Source organism: Eublepharis macularius, chromosome 3 (genome assembly GCF_028583425.1).
Source record: "Eublepharis macularius isolate TG4126 chromosome 3, MPM_Emac_v1.0, whole genome shotgun sequence".
NCBI classification, from domain to species: domain Eukaryota; kingdom Metazoa; phylum Chordata; class Lepidosauria; order Squamata; family Eublepharidae; genus Eublepharis; species Eublepharis macularius.
In genome coordinates, this window is record NC_072792.1 from 38,097,605 (window position 1) to 38,112,117 (window position 14,513).

Below are 14,513 nucleotides of genomic sequence, written 5' to 3' on the forward strand. Positions count from 1 at the left end.
CAAAAAAAAGCTTTGGCAATAATCCTCTTTTCTTTTGTGCTTTTGTAGTCTTTTTGTCTAGTTCCAAATCTGTCACTCCATTGAAATCTCCAGCAAGAATTATCTGGTCATATACAAGATCGTCTAAGTGCTTCCTTAAGTCCTCAAAGAAGCTTTCCTTTGCACCGTTAGGTGCATAAAGTCCGACTACCAACACTCTCTTTAAGTTCCAGTTACATTCCACTGCTACAAATCTAGCTTCCACATCTCTCATAACAAATTTTGGCTGCAGCTCCTCTTTTATATACAACACCACTCCTCTTTTTTTCTTGTTGGAAGCCGCTACAAATTCTTTGCCCAATTTTCCAGATTTTAAATATTTTACATCCTGTTTTCTAATATGGGTCTCCTGCAAACAAACAATATCACATTTTTGTTTTAGTAGCCAATGAAAAATATTTTTTCTCTTATTCGGTGAGTTTAGTCCATTTACATTCCAAGATAATACTTTACTCTCCATATTCATGGTTTTGTTGGTAAGTCTTTTTCATTGTCCTTAATAAATCTCTCCATCTCCCGCTCAGATCTGATACGCTTTTTTGCCCCTCCAAACTCAAAGGACACTCCTTCCGGTAACTCCCATCTGTACCTAATGTTCATGTCCTTCAAAGTCTGAATTAACACTCTATATTTTTTCCTGTCCAGTAACACTGATCTGGGCAATTCCTTCATTATGATAATCGTCTTGCCATCAATCTCCAATGGGTCTTGAAATTGTTTTGTCACAATCCTCTCTTTCATATTTCTAGTTGTAAACTGCACGATCACATCCCTTGGTAGTTTCCTCTGGGTTGCAATTCTCGAGTTCACACGATACGCCACATCTAGGATAGCCACAATTTCCTCCTCCTCCTTCCCCAGGTATTCAGCCAACACCTCAGTCATCTGTTCTTGCGCTGACTTCCCTTCGACTTCTGGCAGACCACGAAAACGAAGCTGCTTCTCCATGTGTTTAGTTTCTGCAACTGACATCCTCCCCTTTACCGATCTCATCTCTGTTTGTTGCGTTTCTATTAAATTCTCCATCGCGTCTTCTACTGTTTTGACTCTCTGTTTCGTTCCTTGTAATTCACTGCTAATCGTTTCCACGCCTTTTTTCACTTCTGACAGCTCCGACTTTACTGTCTGTGTAACTTCTTTGACCTCTTTAATAAGCTCCAATTTCGTGTCCTTAAGTTCTTTCATCATGTCTATAAGTTTTTTGTCCAAATTTTCTATTGCCGATTGCCACTCTTTTTTCGACATCGTGGGGCTTGCTTTAGCTCGCTCCCACGAATCTGCTCTCTTCCTCAGCTCCGTGGCGTATAATTAAACGTTTTCCTTTTTTTTCAAATGTCCCAATCTTTGCCAAAATTAATTTTTTATATCCAAAATGTCGGGCGTCTTTTCTCTATGGTTTCTCTATGTTATTATAATCCAAGATGGCCTACTTCCTCTTCCGCTGAAGCCACGACCCTTCCACTTTCAAAAATGGCGATTCCCCACTTCCTGTCCCTTGGCAAGGGCCGCTTCCCTCCAGCCACTCTATTGTTATTACGCACTTCCTGTCTCCCGTCTTCCCACAGCAGGTCTCGCGATGGTGTCTTTTTCCCACAGCTCCAAGACCACAGGTATTCAAAACAATAGTCCGATTTTTGTAATAACTTCTTTAAACTTAGTCTCTTTTAAAATACAACTCCTGCCGAGTCTTCACCTCCTTTTCACTAGTCTGTTGCAGTTTAAAAATCTACTTTCTTTCCTCTCTGTTTTTGTCAATCTGTCCCGTTTCAAGAGATAGCGATCTTTACCTTCTCTTCAACTTTCTCGGGTTGTAATCGCTGTTTCGATCTTAAATTCTCCTCTCGACTTCCCTCCCCGATCGAAGCTTGGGTATGTAGGTCTTATGCCAGCCGAGTTGGCCCCAAAATTGCCGCAGAGATTATAGCCGACCCGTCGCAAGGTGGGACCTCAAGGATCGGGGGGGAGACTCCTTGTGTAGAGCCCCCCCTCGTCCGAGATCTAGCTCACCCTAGGGTCTTGAGCGTTCTTTGCCTGCTCCCCGCCTGAGAGCAGTCGGCCGCGGGTTATTTTCACCCCTCCGGCCGGTTAAAACGGCAATCCGGTCAGCTCCGCAAATGGAGCTGCGTTAGACCTCCATGAATCCCAAACCGGAACTAAGCCCAATTTAGCTTGATAGGCAGGTCTTCCTTTCAAGTGTGGAGCTCCAAATTTGTTACAAGGAAGCAAAAAGCAGGAGGGGGGGGCTCCCAGCTCTGGTTTTGCAAACAGTGGAGAGGGAGAAACATTTGTTGTTGCCATTTTGAGAGAGAGACAAGGAGAGTGCATTGAAGCTTGAATTTTCTTTCTGTGTGGTGGGATAGGGATCTACCTCTTCAAGTTCCAGGGCTGCTGCCAGGCTCTGGGCCAAGCTATTATTTATTACTGGTACCTTTCCTGCTGCCTGCTCAGGTAAGATTTCTGAGAGTGGTGCAGTAGGGAACAGGTCATGTTCGTCAGTGTTCATTGTTCGTTGTTCATGGATGGCAACGAACAACGAACACCATGTTCAGGGTTTTTTACTGTTTGTGCTTGTGTCTAATTTAGACTGGAGAATTTGGTTTTTCTTCAGTGAGGCATTTTCAATTGATTTTTGTCAGCCAGAAATGGAACACACAATCTCTTGAGAAGAATAGATTTATTGTAAGATTACTACTTTTCACATCTGATGGACTATCAAGTCCTTTCCAGACTGATGTTTCTACGGGAATGGAAGCACCTCACGAACCTGTGTGACCACAGCACTGAGCTTATGACTGGGAAATATTCAAGTGTGATTGGAATAAACTAGTTCCTCCATGCAGGGTACTACATGAAGCCATTGCAACATGCACAACCTCAGACATTCAAAGAATAGCCATGCGACTGAGCAAATTGGGCCAGCCACATTCACAATTGCAAGGAAGGAGGCACCGGTTCAACCAAATGCCTCCTAACTTGAGCTTGGAAATGACCCTGCCAGCTCCCAAGGTGTTCTCAGGCTCCATCTATTAGAATGAAGCAGTCCCTTCACTATCTCCTGAAAGATGGCTAATACAAGTCTTAAAGTCACAAACTCATTTACCAATGCAAGAACCAGTGAAACAGAGAAAATGCTGCAGACAACAGTTTGTTTATTGTTTAAGTAGATATTTATACCCTGCTTTTCTCAGAAAGTGGTTAGGCTGAGAGAGAAAGAGTAGCCCAGGGGCACCCAGTGAGCTTCCATGGCGGAGTGGGGATTCAAACCTGGATCGCCTGGATCCTGCCCTGACCCTCTAACCACTACACCGCACTGGCTCAGTTCAAGACATAGCGAAACAACTACAAGGAAAAATTACGAGGCAAGTTAAAGTTCATCTTTTCTTTGGTATGAGCAAAAGTTTACACTATTCTCACAACTGGATAGTTGTGATGATGCGCTAAGGATTACAAGATCTGTTGTTACATGACCAAAAAAGTGGGGTTTTGTTATACTTTTAGCCCAGTGCTCTAATTTTTATTTTTTAACCAATTTTGTAAAAAGAAAAAAATTAGAGATGATTCTACTATTCTTATTCAACGAAGACTTTTTTCTAATACCGCTTTGTTTAGAGGCCTAATAAAAATTGGTCATGTAAATTGGAAATGAGAAAAAAAAAATTTAATGCAAAACGAAGCTGACAGGGCTCTTCTATTACTGGGGTCTTATTAGGGAAAAATTCTCTGACATCTGTTTATCCCCTGCAGCCAACCTTGTATTCAGAATACAGTAATTGATTCGCAGGAGGCCACTGGGGAGTTCGCCGGCTCACTCTTTTCCACACCGCACTACACAGGTACCTCTGCAGCTAATTCTGAATGTACGTCTGCATCGTTATCTCCTGGTGAACTGTGACCCGAAAACACTTTGGAGGCCCAGATGAAAGTACTTCCTCAACCCTCCAGTGCTAGGGGTGGAGGGGATTCTGCTGCCTGGCAATTCACACAGGACGCCCAATCAGAACCATCCCCTTTGAAGCCCTTCTCAGCTGGGAGACCATGAATGATTCATAAACTTCTCTTCTGCACAAGACTAAAGGAAGGGAGAGCAAAGCTGGTGTGTATTATTCAGGACCGCATCCTCAATAAGCCGCCGTGTTCAGCAAATTGCTACAACCGTTCTCTGCTTAGTCCTCACCTGTACACAGACTCTCCTTTTGTGTACCTCCCCCACCCCCCACTTTCTTCCCATTTTAACAGGGACGGGGCTAATTGTTCCGAAAGATGCTTTATTGGCTGGCAACAACAACAGAGAGAAAATTAGTAGCAACTGTTTAAAAAAATAAAAGGAAGGTTGGGAGGGAGAACAATCAGACCCCAAGGAAAACTACAAGGAAAACCGGAAGCTCTCTGAGCTCTTTGTATCATCTTTTCCATTTTAAAAGCAACGCTGTCACGGAAGTGGGTACGGTTTTCCAGAAGCCTAGTTTCACTTTGATTTCTCCATCTAATGTATGCCTTCCTTGCTCTTTACTTTTACTATACTTTTACTGTACTTTCAAAACCCTCCTCCCCCAGCAAAAACACTCTGGCATCTGCTAAATATTGCTAACCTTCCAGTGAATTTCTGCAATATTTTCATCCAGAACGCAACACAGACAGGAGGGCGGTAGTGTAAAGAAATGGTTTCAAAGAGATGCATTGGTAAAGGGATAGGGACTGTCGAGTATACTGCTATGTACTGTCTGTTGCTGTAAGTATGATCCTACTGGGTTGTTTGTACATTGTTTTCTATATTGGGTTTATGCTCTGTTTCAGCATTGTTTCAGCTCTGTATCAGATTTTTGCTTGTTTTCAAATCTCTGTAAATTTATATTTGCATACCATATTGCATTGTTTATTGGATGTCCCTGTTGTTAATCATATGGATTTACACTGTCAAATCCACCTTTAAAAGGGGGACCCTGCTGTAGCATAGTGGTTAAATGGTTTGAATCTGCTGGTGTGAATCGACAATTGCTATGAGCTTTGCAGGTAGCATTGAGTAAGCCACTCCTCTGAGCCCCAGTTCCTCAGCTGGATTGTGGAGATAATAGCAACACAGATCTTTTCCACCACTCTGAGTGAGGTACTAGTCTGTCTAGAAGAGCAGTGTATAATTAACTCAAAGCAGCACACACATACACAGAAACCCCTGAATGAAAGCAGAATGAACTCAAAGCAGCTTAGCCTCCTCTGGACAGCTGGCCCCAGCAGCTCTGGTTGCACTCTCTCTCTCTCTCTCTCTCTCTCACTCACAGAGGAATGAAAAAAAAGCAGAATGAACTCAAAGCAGCTAGCCTCCTCTGCAGAGCCTGCGCTGGGCCCCAGCTCTCTCTCTCTCTCTCTCTCTCTCTCTCTCTCTCTCTTTCTCTGTCTCTCTCTCTCTCTCTCTCTCTCTCTCTCTCTCTCTCTCTCATTCACTCAAGAAAGCAGAATGAACTCAAAGCAGCTTAACATCCACTGCAAAGCCCGTGTGGCCGAAGGAGGAAGGAATCACATGGGCAGATTCTAGAGCTACCGGGATGCTATTCCAGAGCATTCTCTTTCAAAAAAAGCCCTGAGCACAGTCATTGTTAATATTGTTGTTATAAATAGTGTAAATAAATAAATAAAACAAATTGCACAGATACAGTAATATTAACTAGGATGTTTAAAATCCATAGGGTGTTTTTGCACATACAGCTTATCTAGCTTAGTCATCTCAGTACTCCTAACAATCCATTGTAAGGTAGGTCTCGTGTTTTAGTCCTCTTGATGCAGGTGTGGTGGGTGGGAAATAGAGACTTGCCTAAGGTCTCCTAAGTGAGAGTTGAACTGGGGGACTTTCCAACTTGTGAGATTCCAGAGGCAACTGCCTGGCTGCTTGCGGATAGAGTATCCTGAAACAGATGGCCCTTGGGCTGCGCTAGCAAGACAATTCTTATGTCCTTATATACAGTGAGTAGCCCATTAGAATACCAAGTATTCTTGTCTGAGTGCTTTTGAATTCATTTTTTTAGTGACTTTGGATTTTGCATCTTGTCTGATCCAAGAACCTCAAAAAAGGTAACAACATCTCAATAACTTTGGCCTATCATCAATGTTTGGTCAATGTTTTATTTAACAATTGTTCACAGGATAGAATCAAGTGCTGTCTCGTCAAGAACAGGCAAGTTAACCAGATAACTAGTCTCCTGACATAATCTCTGTCTTGCCTGGATTAAGGCTATTCATCCTCAGCCAATCCACCACTCATCCAGTCATTCAGAAATACTACTTTTCTTAGATCAACCGCATACTGATGACATTGTTCTCCACACTACCCATGTAACCCTCTCATGTAGATGTTAAACAGCACAGGCCAGAAGGGAACCTAAGCCTGAGGAAAAGCATAAGACAATTCCTAGGAGAAGGAACAGTCCTCTCCCAATGGTGGTGGAGAGTGCCCTCAAGTCATAGCTGAGTTGTGGCAAGGTTTTCATGGCAAGAGACTAACAGAAGTGGTCTGCCATTGCCTGCCTCTGCGACCCTGGTCTTTGCTGGAGGTCTCCTATCCAATTATTAACCAAGGCCGACCCTGCTTAGCTTCTGAGATCTGATAAGGTCAGGCTCACCAGGGCTATCCAGGTCAGAGCCCTCTCCCAATACCACCAGAAAATAGCAGCACCACAAAAAATGTGGCACGCACATGCACACACACAGAGACCATCTCAGTCCAGTACACCAGCTCAGAGGAGCCCCATGGTTGATACGGAAAGAAACTGAGAGGGTCAGGAGAACAGAGGCACAATTTCCCTGTAAAAAGTTACCTGGCAGGAGAGACACTATGATCACAAAGGTGATTTTCCCAGGGTGAGGCTTATTCATTGCAATCCAGGTGTACTGACCTCTATGATTTCCCCAAATGTGGGAAACGTGACTGCGTAACATGAAATATTTTCTCAAACTAGGAAGTAAACTCTAATATCCATTTTTGGAAATCATGCAATGATCCTGAGTAAAGCCAAAGATCTGCCATTTCCTATAAAATTAAGGACCACTTGAAAGCATGCACCCGAAACTTTTTAAGTGCACATCTGAAAATGGAAACCAACACAGGTGCATCATACAGGTACATTCCACCAGGGAACTTGGATGGGCTGAAGTTCCTTCTTGAACAGACGCTCAGATTTGCCTGTATGTAATGTGTGAAGCAAAAGTAAACAGACTTTCTTTGGTGATCAAAAATATACTGGTTTTGGATCCCACTGAGATTTCTGTGGGTGCAAGGAGGGGGACAATTATCATCAATATCCCCTCCCACAGGAGAACTCTGATTCCCTCCATAAACTATAATGGGGGTTTCATCCCCCCTGAGCAGCATTTTGGGGTATGCATTGGGCTGCCACAGGGGGGAGGAATCAGTGGAAGTCACACACATCCTTGCACCCATGGAAATTTAGGTGGGATCTAAGCCATTAAGCATTTTTCTTGGGCGCTTTGACTTGCTAAACAGAAAAGAGTCCAGTAGCACTTTTAAGACTAACCAACTTTACTGTAGCATAAGCTTTTGAGAACTCTCTGATGAAGAGAACTGTGGTTCTCGAAAGCTTATGCTACAGTAAAGTTGGTTAATCTTAAAGGTGCTGCTGGACTCTTTTCTATTTTGCTACTACAGACTAACACGGCTAACTTCCTCTGGATCCTTGACTTGCTAAGGCTTACATTCTGAAAATCTTGTTGCTCAAAGTGCTCCTGGACACAAATCCAGATGTTCTACTGCAGACCAACATGGCTACCTATCTGAAACTATCAGTACTGAGTGAAAGCATTTCCAAGTCCATCAGTTTAGTTAATACATCGTATAGCTGAAAAATACTGCCCAGACCCACAACGTTTCACAAAGGTCACATTTCTTCTGATTCTTTCTGGTGACCGAGCAATCTTTGTATGTGCAAAAGTCCATATTATATCCTTGTTGGGGGCAGTGCAGATGACAAGGAACACAAATCTCACTGAAACCAGTGTTCAGCTTGTGAAAAAAGGGAAGCTGACCTATACACGTAGCAGCAGCAGCAGCAGCAGCAGCTCAGAACTGAACCTGGAACGTTCTGCATGCTCCACCTCTAAACCATGCCCCCCCTCTCCAAACTTTGTGTTTTCAACGAGAAATGTAGAAAAGCCTCTTGTCAGTTCCACATACACATACGAAGGACAAGGCTTCAGAATTTGTTTGGTATCAAAGGATGGCCTGAGTGGGTAAACAGGTCATCACAGAATGAACATCACACAGAAAACTTTGATACTACATCATCTCGATCATAATATTATTTAATGAAGACAATTCCTACATTCAGCTTCCAGGAATCAACTGCAGAGAATGTAGGTAGCAAGGCCCCTGAGAAAGCTGCCCAAGTAAAACTGACAAAAGGCCTTTCTACTGCAGACTTTTTGCCTTGAGACCAGCCCATTTCAGCTCCTACATCATCCATTACCTTCAAAGCACGCCTTCTCTTTTCTTTCTACCTTTATAGATCTTTATATTCAAGTTCTCTTTATTTTTCATCTGTATGTGCTAAATGTACCCATTACCTCTTAAGTCCCGATTAATAAAACAAAAACTGCATATCCTTAGAAAATCATGCATATAGGTTTGAGACGAGGCCTTTTTATGGGAGGCTTATTTTATTGGGGGGGGGGACGATAAATAGGAAAATTAGATGCCAGTAACGGAGCCATAATGATGGCAAAGATTTGCAGATATTGAATACGCATAAAAAGCTTGATAAATAAAACAAAAGGTGCATATCCTTTTTAGAACTGCATGCACAGCTGAGACGAGGAAATCATAACATGTTCATGACCTTGAAGGGAGCCTTAAACTTTGACATAATTATAGATGCACACCTTTCCAATGTGTCAGTCTGGCCTCTCCCTAAGGATTGTGCTTTTCTCAGATTCCTAGAAGAGTACAAAAGTCAATAGCCAAAGATCTTTTCCACCAAATACACAGATGAGTTTCACATGTGGACGATCAATTATCCCAGGAGGGGGGAGTCGAATGTCCTTCCTCTATTATTTTAGTAAATAGAACTGTATAAGGTAGCTCCTGAGTGGCTTAAAAGGCATATCACAAAAGCTAGTGACTAATTTCCTATTCTCAGTATTGTAGTTTAACACATCATCATTGTAACCTTTTAACACACACACAAGGATTCATCTGTTCATTACTGCATAGGTTTCATGACAATTGATTCAAATAGCAGAGTTGATCGGATCTCCCCTTTAAGTCTGACTTTCTTCCATCTGCTTGTTCGTCTGATCTTGAAGGTGTCTGTGTGCCCATCATCAGAGAAATTCTAAAAATATGACTTTGGAAAAATGAGTACCCAGTTTTTAATCTGATGCAGCATAATGGCTAACACTGCAATCCTAAGAAGAGTTACTCCAGTCTAAGCCCATGGAAATCAATGGGCTTAGACTGGAGTAACTCTTCTTAGGGTTGCACTGTTAGAGTCCCTTCACACTGCTACCTTACTCTGATTATTCTCCATTGCTGCTTCATCCTTTTCTGAAGCATGGTAGAATCAGAGATTTCAGACAGCGTTTAAATGAAGGAGAGAAAGGGGGATTCAGCCTTAAAAGGAATGCACTGCAAAAGTCTCAGCCTAGCCTATAGAGGCAAAACAGCCCCTTCAAGAAGCTAATTGGTTGCTTGGAGACTAGGTCTGCAAAGAGAGGTCGGGTTTGCCGAGGCAATGCCGTATAAGGGAACAGTCTGGGCAGTAAGCCAAGAGGTGTATGGCATCGAGGAGAAACATTGCATAAAAGGAGGGAAACAGAACACAGAGAAAGCAAATGGATGAGACAACTCTTGTGAGAAAGGTTTTAAAAAATGCTGCACTTTGGCAGCAAAGCTGAGGCCAAACGCCTGTTTGAAAGCACCTTAAGAGTGTGAGCTCTGGCTTCAGAAATCTGTGATTAGGAGAGAGACGGTAGTCAGTGGTAGACTCCCTGCTTTTCGGGGCCCAGGTTCCATTCCTGTCACCTCTAGTGAAAGGATATTAGAGAGAAGACGTGTTCTCTGCTTGCAACTCTGCAAAAGCTACTGTACTGACAGACAATATTGAGCTAGACGGATCAAAGGTTTGATGTGGTATTCTTATGGTCAAATCTTACTTCAGCTATGACCTCACTCGGCTTCCACAGAAAATTATTATTCTGTCAGCCCCATATAATAATGTCAGCCTCCTTTATAGGGATGTTACAAAGATTATCTTAACATATGTGAGATGCATGGAACTTTCGAAATGTTCTCCACAAATGCTAAGTATTAATCATTATTGTGACCAGTCAAGTAACTTCTTCTATCTTCCTCAGCCAAGTCTTACCTCAACCAAATCTTTGCCAAATCCAAATTGGAAAGTAGTTTTTAGGGGAGATCATTGTGTTACACAAGACAACAAACTACAGAACTTTTTCTCTCATTTAAAAGTTGGGAAGGCCTGTTTATAACAGCTAAATTTAAAGGGATTCATATCCAATATATTGAATCTATAGTCCTCCAATATGTCCTGTAGTATGGTGTACTTAGTTGAATGCAGTATATCCTAAACTAGGAATATCCTGAGGCTGGAAGATATTAGATTTTGGAAGTACTGAAAAGGGTTCAATGGATCACTTTGTGGCCAAAGATGTGAAGAATCCTTGAGGCTTGGGCAACGTGAGCTATTTAGTGAAAAGTTTTAATTTAAGGATATCGTTTGGTTATGACTTCCGCTTAAAGGCATAGGTAAGCTAAACATTTTCATTTAATAGAACAGCTCATCGAGGATTTTTATATTCAGAGAATCACCAAATTACAGGTTCATCTCAAAGACCCTCTAGCTTATAAATACATTTAAAATTAATGCCTCCATAGCACATATATTTTATATTAACTTCACATATTCTCTGAGAGCCAAGTCATGGTAAGCTGTAAGCCATGCACAGAAATGAATGTCTTGCTTGCAATTTATAGACAAAGACTTTAAAGGTAAGTTTACAAGTTTTTGAGACCTAAACCACAATTGTGGTGGTGGAGAGTGCCCTCAAGTCATAGCTGACTTATGGCAACCCCTAGTGGGATTTATACGGCAAGAGACTAACAGAGGTGGTTTGCCATTGCCTGCCTCTGTAACCCTGATCTTCATTGGAGGCCTCCCATCCAATTATTAACCAAGCCTGACCCTGCTTAGCTTCTGAGATCTGATGAGATCAAGCACACCTGGGCTATCCAGGTCAGGGCACATCACAAGGATTACATTTCCCAATAATTCTTGAATGCGTGTAAATTCTTTCTCAAATGGTAAGATCGAGATTCAACCGTATAAAATTAATCAGCTGACTTCTCAGCCTTATAACAACAACAACAACAACTTAACAGGACAACTTAACACCCACTCAGAGTGGTTTACAAAGTATGTTATTATTATCCCCACAACAACAAACACCCTTTGAGGTGGGTGAGGCTGAGAGAGCTCCAGAGAACTGTGACTAGCCCAAGGTCACCCAGCTGGCTTCAAGTGGAGGAGTGGGGAATCAAACCCGGTTCTCCAGATTAGAGTCCTACGCTCTTAACCACTACACCAAACTGGCTCTCATAGGAGTCCATTACAGAGTACAACAACTGAGAAGAAATATTGGAGAAGAAAGGGTGCAGGCAAATTATGCTTAAATCTGAAATGGAGGGAGAAAGTTCTGACAATCCGTCTTTTTGCCTTGACTATCTAGGCCCTGTCCGAAGTGGATCTAGATTGGGCCATTAAGGACCTTTAGGTCTGCGTAACAGGCAATGATGTGGTCCTCACATAGCAGAATGAAGGGATAATGTGTAAAATGGCAGCTGCGTATCTAGTTCCCCATCCTCCCATCTGCAACAACTTAATTCTTGCCCTGAGGTCACCCTGTTTTGCATTTCCCCATTCACTGTCAGCAGCATCCAGTGGTGTGAAGCAGGAGCAGGGAAATGCACCATGTCAAGACCCTGCTGATACAAATGATAGAGAATCTGGACTCGCAGCGGTCATCATTGGTGGCAACCAAGTGTATATTCTAAAACAGTCCCAGCCTTAGAAAAAGATGCAGCACTCTCACTGCCATAGGAAATCTGGAATTCCCAGCATCCAAGTGTTCCAAGTATCCAAATAAATCAAAATTAATAAATATCAAATCAAAAATAAATACCAAGAACGTAAGAGTTTGTCTCTGCTAAAACAGAACCATTAGAAAACACCATCACATTTTCAATTCTGCAAGAGGTCTTTAGACAATAATACATATGAATAAATAGTTTTGCCACTCCCTACACCCAGTCACCCAACTCTTACATTTAATTCTACTGCCTGGAGTGCTGTTTAAACATTTTTGTTAGACTGCAAAGAATCACTTATTATAATTACAGAATCCCATTGAAAATGGTTTATGAGTGAGTTAGCAGAGGAAATATTAAAAGGGAACAGAACTTTATGGTATAGTGAAAAATTAAAATGAAAACCACTCTACAACGGAGGTAGACATTATTTCATTTAACTTTATTAATGCATGTAATTTGGCAGAGATGATGTTGACCAAAAAGGCTGTTAAACTGATTAACGTAGTTGCCTGATTTTGTATTACCTTAAACTCCACAAATATGCTTTATATCAGTTCAGGGAAGGGGTGAGGATTAGAGAGAGGCAGACAACATTTCAACCACCACCCAATAGAAAACTTGGCTACAGAGATGTTAGAGTGAAATAATACTGGAAGACCAACATCTCAGAGTCTCTTTACATGTTACTAAGTACCTAGGGATGCTCAAGCGCAAGACTGTGTGTCTAGTTCTCAGTTCACGTGCAGGCTGTTCTTGCTCAATGCACGTGAATGCTGCTTTCACAGGAGCTCCCTTTGTGCGACTGCATCTGCAAGTGATTCTGGAGGTCAAAATGCCAATTCCTGTTTTTGCTGCAAGAACATGTATTGTAGGCACCTTGGAATTGCCAATTTGCATTTCTTTAAGGTGTGAGAGAGTGTCAAGATCTACATTTCAATGAATGGATGTGGGGGAAATTGGGATACTTTTAGCAGGTGAGGAGGACCTGATATCATACACATGACATGGAACAAACCGACTGTGCGATCGAGTGCATGGAAAGTTGGAGAGGGGACATGTGAAATGAGGTTCCCTTGAGCATCCCTAGGTACTTAGCAATGTGTAGAGAGACTCTCAGTGCCTATTGCTTTATGGGGCCATGAGTGCCTATCAAAATGCAGGAGCACCAGTTCCACTGCCTTGTCACATAGTGATCCTGGAAGAAGTGAGCGTCCATATCTGATGCAAGAATTAATTATGTTCAGTGGGGAGTAACTGAGCATACAGAAAAATGTGTCAGGAGATATTTTGATTCAGTTGTAGGGAAAAAAACCAATTAAAGCTACACAAGCATATAAATAATGTGGGTGGCCATAGAGGGCCAACACAAAATCCAGCATCCGCAACCTTTTATTAAAAACTCTTCAAGACCAGATTTTCAAAGACAAAAGGGAAGAAGGGTGATGTTCCATATCATAAGCTTAAGTCTGCTTTGTCTGCATCAGCTGACTTCAGCAGGGGCCGGGGTTGGCTGGTATCCAGTTACACCCATGGACAAAAGAACAAAACAATGAAAGCAATCCAAAGGAAAAAAGGGAAATCTCTCACACACAATGCTTGATTGTATTGTATTTACTCAAATTCAAGACCAAACAAAAAAAAGAAGAGTTCGTCTTAAATTCACATACAAGTTACAGTTATGTCAAATAATACAAATATTTTTTGGTATAACATACTTTGGGGAGGTTATCTTAATTTAGGGTCATCTTCCATTTGATTAAATACACTATTACAAATGGAGCTGTTTGACCCTTAATTTACAGTAGACCTCACAAAAGCCGACATATATTAGGCACTGACACAATCAGCGTGACCACTGACATGCTAGAAACATAGGTTGCTTTGATGACCTGACCATGACACTGGGGAATATATGCCTCTTTTCCAATGACTGAGAAGATTTAGTTTACAGATTTTGCATGCACAAAGGCAGTCCCAAACTGCAAACAAATTCGTTACTTGTTAGCAAGGGATGACTTGGCCATCACTCTGTAAGCCAGTTTGGTGTAGTGGTTAAGAGTGGCGGGACTCTAATCTGGAGAACCGGGTTTGATTCCCCGCTCCTCCGCTTGAAGCCAGCTGGGTGACCTCGGGTCAATCACAGCTCTTCTAGAGCTCTCTCAGCCCCTCCCACCTCACAGGGTGTTTTGTCGTGGGATAATAATAACATACTTTGTAAACTGCTCTGAGTAGGCATTCAGTTGTCCTGAAGGGTGGTATATAAATCGAATGTTGTTGTTGTTATTCTGTTGTATGTATGGCTACTGTGTGAGCACAAAGCTGTGCAACAGAATGCTTGACATGAATTTCAACAAGAAACGTCTAG

General features: G+C 42.1%; 1 pseudogene; it reads left to right on the plus strand.

Moving 5' to 3' along the window:
* The first annotated feature begins 6,837 nt into the window (after positions 1–6,837).
* Positions 6,838–6,966, plus strand: LOC129326805 (U1 spliceosomal RNA; annotated as a pseudogene).
* Positions 6,967–14,513: the final 7,547 nt, after the last annotated feature.